The following is a 5,350-nucleotide window of genomic DNA, read 5'->3' as shown; positions in this document are numbered from 1 at the left end:
CAAGACTCCTCCTACCTTTTAACACACCCCCCTCCTTGCATCCCTCTGCCTCTCCCTGAGCATTAGCCAGGCTGCAGGGTTGACGGGCAGACTGGGGAGAAGGGCGCGTAACGCCGTGTCTCCCAGCCACCTCTGAGCCATCCCAATTCCCTCCGCCAAGCTCCAGCGAGGCTTAGGCGTCCGGTCCCTGGGAGACGCGAGCCGCGCATCGCAGAGCAGGAGATGCTGGCAGGCCACGAGAGGCTGCGGTAGGGGAAGTGGTTTTGCTTGCAAAGGCAAAACCCAATGGCCTCACTGCAGACAGGCTTGGGTTCGGGCTCGAGGCATTCCCTAGAAGTGCTTCCAGGAGCACTGGAGGATTTGAAGCCCCCCCCAGCTGCACACACGGGCCTGCAAACATTCCCGCTCCTTTAGGTGACCGGCATGTGGTCCTGCCTTCACCCAGCTCCTGCTTCCCACCGCCAGAGCCGGCGCTGCGAGGCCGCGCTCCCCGTTCCCCGTGCCGGGGAGAGGGGGCACRGCAGTGCCCTGCATCGCCTTTTGTCGGATTGTGTTTTCGTTTCAGCCGGGTCGTTTTGGCCAGACCTGCGCTCTAACGGCGCCGGCCTCACAGCCCCGCAAATCYGGCCGTACGAACCGTTTGCAACCAGACACCAGGCATCCAGCAGGGCTTGCAGAAAATCCCCCCTCCTTCCACCAAGGCAGATTCGCCTTTATCTCCGGAACCCCGCGGGCTCCCCTTGCTGYGATGGGGCCGGCTCTAGGACCTGGCAGGAGGCCGTGCAGCGGCTCGGCCCCGCCGGGCAGATGGTGGCGAGGCCGAGGAACAAACGGCTCTTCGGTGCGGCGAAAAGAAATAGCAATTGTGCAGGGGAAAAAAAGAAAAAAAAGAAAAAAAAAAAAAGCCCATTTTGCCCCCACGGCCTAGCGGCGCGGGGTGGATGGCTGGCACGGCCTGGCTCAGTGGGGCCGGCCGCGCTGCGGGCAGGGACCGGCTGCGTGGGCTGCTCTCAGCACCCCGGCACACGCCGCCTCCGTGGCTGCGGCGCGGGGAGCCGAGCACAGCCCTGGATTTCCCTCTATATATTGCATTTCTGCCATCATCTTTTTCTCCGGAGCCCCCCTTCCCCCCCCCCGCCCCGGCCGCCACCACTCCACTCCCGGCGAGCGCCGGCCGTCCTCGCCACCGCCGAGGTCATTCCCATCCGCCGCCTTCCCAGCGGCGTTCCCACAGCAGAGCGGCTCTCCGAGGAGGTCCCGGCACATGTCATTAATAACAAGGGGCTTTCCGGAGCGTGGCCGGGTCCCTTCCTGGGGGTTTGTGCAGGGCYGCGTGACTCACCCGCTGGGAGCTCCCCACCCCCCGGCTCCAAAGAGAAAAGAGACCCCGGCTGCACGCGGGTCATCAAACGCCCCTCGTCTYGCCTGGCTTTGGTGCGGGAAAGACCCCGCTTTTTCATGCTTGCCTGGGCACTTTCTGCTGCAGCTCAGCTTCATTTATAAAGTTCTGGGGCTTTTAGCCGAGCTCGTGAAATCAGGCGTGCACATCAAGCTCGTAACGTGGGCGAGCTCTGCACGGCGGGGGTAGACGCTGCAAACCCCTGCGTTGCAAACGGCCTTGGAATGGACCCGAAACATCAAACGTACCATGTGGAAATGCATGCAAATTGATTTTATGCTCCTGGTGCAGCGGGCTAGCTCATCCTTTTGTTTTTGGGGAGGCAGAGGAGCTGCTCCAGCGCAGCAGCCCGAGCCGCCCAGGGGGGACTTGGCTGGCTGGGACGGGCGGCGGAGGCACCAGCCCGTGTTACAGCAGCCGGAGGATGCTTTCTGCTGCGTTTAACGGGTGGCTGAAGGCGGCCTGCTTCCCGGCTGCCGTGCCTGCGGGCGCTGCGTGCCCGCAGCACGATACTGCAGTGCATCGGCGCTAAGCAGATCCTCCGGCCAGGGAAGGCCTTGGTGAAGGCAGGGTGACCACATCTAGCTTATCGCTGCTGGGGGCCCCCGGAGGTCCCCGCAGCCCCCTCAGCACAGCCCTGCCTGGTGCAGCGAGGTGCTGGGGCCCTTCGCCAGCCTGCATGGGGGCAAGGGCCAGTTTGGTCCTTTTCCCCCCAAACTCTCCTTCCTCAAGTCCTTGTCTCCTGTGCAGGTGCTGGTGGGAAAAGGCTGGTCCCCGCACCGGTGAGGGCACCTTGGAGCAGGCTCCGTCTTGGCCACGGCTCCGACGCCGGCCTGGCTGGGGGCAAGTGCGGAGCTTCCTGCAGCGATCTGGGAGGGTGGCAGCAGCACAACCGCGGCGGCACGTCCCTGGAGACCCGGGGGATGGAGGGTGCAGCCGCGCGGAGCAGCACAGAGCTGTCCCTGCCGGGAGCTGCGCCACCAGGCACGGCCGCCTCCGCCGTCCGGGGCCGGGCCGCGCCGCCGCTCGCCCGTGGTCTCCAACCAGCTGCAGGCAGCAGTTGGCAAGAAACCGAGGAGGGATGTGATCAGCAGAGGTGACTCCTTGGGGTAAAACGCATCGACTTGCCAAAATGCAGGAAGCAGGCTTCTTCTGCTCACGCACTCCGGCCTTTGCAAGGCCCCTGTGCCCTGCGGCGTGCCGTGCTCTCCCGCTCTCCGCTTTCTCCCRCGTCTTCTTCGTCTTTGCCTGGTGCTCCATTTTGGGGCTGGGTTTCCCTGCCGCAGCGTGGCGTGCCGCGAGGGTTTCCCGGCGGGTTGGGGTCCYGCGTGGGAGCTCGCAGCCGGCCGGCATTCGCGTGAAGGGGCCGATGCGACGCGAAGCTCTCCAAACCGTCGGGGCCGCCGGAAGGACTGTGAGCATCCCGGCGCTCTCGGGCCCGCAAAGGTTATCCCTGAGGCGCTGCAGCAGCGGTTATCGCCCGTGGCGTCTGGGCTTTTATTCCCCGTGCCCACCAGGCTGCACGACAGCAGACGAGGGCTCGCGCTCCTCGCCGCGGTGGGAGGCGTTCGTGGGGGTGCGCGCAGGGYTGAGCCTTAAATAGCAGGCGCTCCGGAAAGCAGGTCCTCGCTCAGCGCTTGTCAGCCGGGGGCTTGAAGGATGCGGAGCATCGTCAGAAGATAAGGAACTGCAAGCTGCATTCAGCCCGGCTCATCGGATGCAATTCACTCCGGCTTATTGGATGCAAATCATCGCAGTTTATCAGATGCAATTCATCCTGGTTTACTTCGCAGGCTGTTCACCTGGCGGGATACAGGACTTATTTTGCCAAAAAACACCCAGGAGATGGGGACTGGCCTGCGACGCCGGGGACCAAACCCCGGCTGGGGGCTCCCGGAGGCGCCGCCCCGCTGCCGTCTGCCGCCGCGAAATTTCGCGGAGGTGCTGCGGCGGCTTGCGTGACAGTTGGCAGGCACCTCGGCCTGATTAAAATTGCATTAGTGAGAATTTAAAGAGCAGCAGGCAGGGGAAAACAAAGAACGCCCCACGGAGAGGCCGGGGAGGCTTCGGGGAGGCAAACTGCGCCCGGGGAGGGTTTCGCCCCTGCAGAAAGTTGCCCCCTCGCTCAGCCCCACTAAGCCGCGAAAGCCGGGGACGGCAGGGGACGACGCACGGCTGCGCTGCCCGCGCCCCGCAAAGCGGCTGCCGAGGCAGAGCCGGGGCCGCCGGCTCCATCCCCGCCCCGGCCAGGGCACGGCGCGGCCCGGCGCGGCCCGGACGGGAGCGGCRGAGCCTCGGGGCGGCTGGAAAGGGGTCCGAGGGATGCGAGGAAGGATGCGGGCGCTTCCTCTGGGGAAGGAGCGAGCGGGGCTGGGCGGAAGCGGCCGGAGGAAGAGGGACAATGCGGAGGAGGCTCCTGTTTACCCGGCCGCGCCGGAGCGCGTCCCGGGGCGCATCCCTTCGCCCCGGCTCTTCGCGCTCGCGAGCGACGAAGCCCTGGAGGCGCCTTGGCCCCGCTCCGGCCCCGCTGCGCTGGCCGCGGCGCCTCGAGCCTCCCCGCCGGCACCGGCTGCAGCTCCCGGGGCCCCAGCGCCGCTTCCGGACGGCCAGCTCCATTGTGCCGGTGGAAAGAGCCCATTAGCCGGGACCGAAAACGGGGCCCTTGGGCATTAGCGCTGCCCCTCCCAGCCGGGCCTCCTCGGCGGGGCGACGGGGGTGACGGGGACGGGACCCTCCAGGCCCCTCTGTCCTCTCGTGGCACGCTTCCCCCCTCTGCTTTTGGTCGTGAGGCACCTTGGGGGCCCCCCGAGCGAGGGGGAGAGCACAAGGTGGCCTGGATCCCCTGACGGCTTTGCACCGGTGTGACGAGTTGGGGCGTCCTCTGCCCTCCCCGCAGAGGGGCTCAGAGCCCGACCTCCCCCCTTCATGCCGCAGGGTCGTTCAGAATAATCCGTCTTTTTGCCGGCAGCCGTCCCAGGTGCTGGGCCGTGCTCCCTGGTGAGCCCTGGGGACGGCTCCCGCGGGAGGGTCGGGGTGCGGGGAGCGTCGGGATGCGCCTGGGCGGCCGGAGCGACCCGGCCCGGGCTTCCCTTCAGCGCCGCCCCCCRTTCGGATAGCGGGAAGCAGAAGCCTGGGCACCGCGCCAGCCCGGGCGGCGTTTGCTGGGTGCTTCGGCAGCGCTGGGGTTTGCTTTGCTAGGAGGAAGGCGACGGACGCCCACCTCTTCCAACCGGAGCGGAGCTGCCGGCGCCAAGGAGCGGAGGGAGGTGCGATTGCTCCTCTCCCCGGAGCTTCCCACACGGGGAAACCGAGGCACGGYGTGGCTGAGCAGCAAGCGACGCCGGCAGCGCTCGCCCTCCGTCGGCGCCTGCCGCATCCTCCCTCCGCGGGAGCCCGGGAAGAGGTTGCTTGGAGCTGCCAGCTGAGCCTGGGGGCTGCTGGGGGGCGGCCGGGCCACGAGGGCAAGCGGGCCAGGGCGAGCGCAGGGTGGCCCAGCGGGGCTCCCGCTGCTCCCTGCGTGGGTGCCGGCTCCGAGGCGAGGGCCCGCTGGAGGCTTCCCTGCCGCACCGCACCCTGCGCAAGCCCCCGCCGTGATAAAACCCGAGGGCTCGAGGGTGCGAAGCTGCTGCTCCAGGGAGCCGCGGGTGCTTCCCCCGCCTCGGCTCGCCGTGCCCGGCACTGTCGAGCCGGCTCTGTCCCTGGGTGCACGGCCGCGGGGAGACACGTCAGCCGGGGAGGGAGCGCGGGGGGCTTCTCCAAAAGCTCTCGCTGCCGAACGGAGGGGCTGGCCGCTGGGAGGCCCCCGGGACGGCAGGAATGCGGGGAGGCTGGGCGGGCGCTGAAACCCAAAACCGGCTCCGAGGGGCCCCGGGTCGCAGCATCCGGCCACGAGCCGGCTGCAGCCGGGAGGGCCCCGGCGCGCTCGCGGGCAGCCTGGCACGGGCGCCGCGG

This window comes from Rhea americana, unplaced genomic scaffold (assembly GCF_003343005.1).
Source record: "Rhea americana isolate MKP2758 unplaced genomic scaffold, rheAme1 scaffold_297, whole genome shotgun sequence".
In the NCBI taxonomy this organism is placed as follows: Eukaryota; Metazoa; Chordata; class Aves; order Rheiformes; family Rheidae; genus Rhea; species Rhea americana.
The sequence above is the reverse complement of the archived record's forward strand: the minus strand, read 5'-3'. Positions refer to the sequence as shown.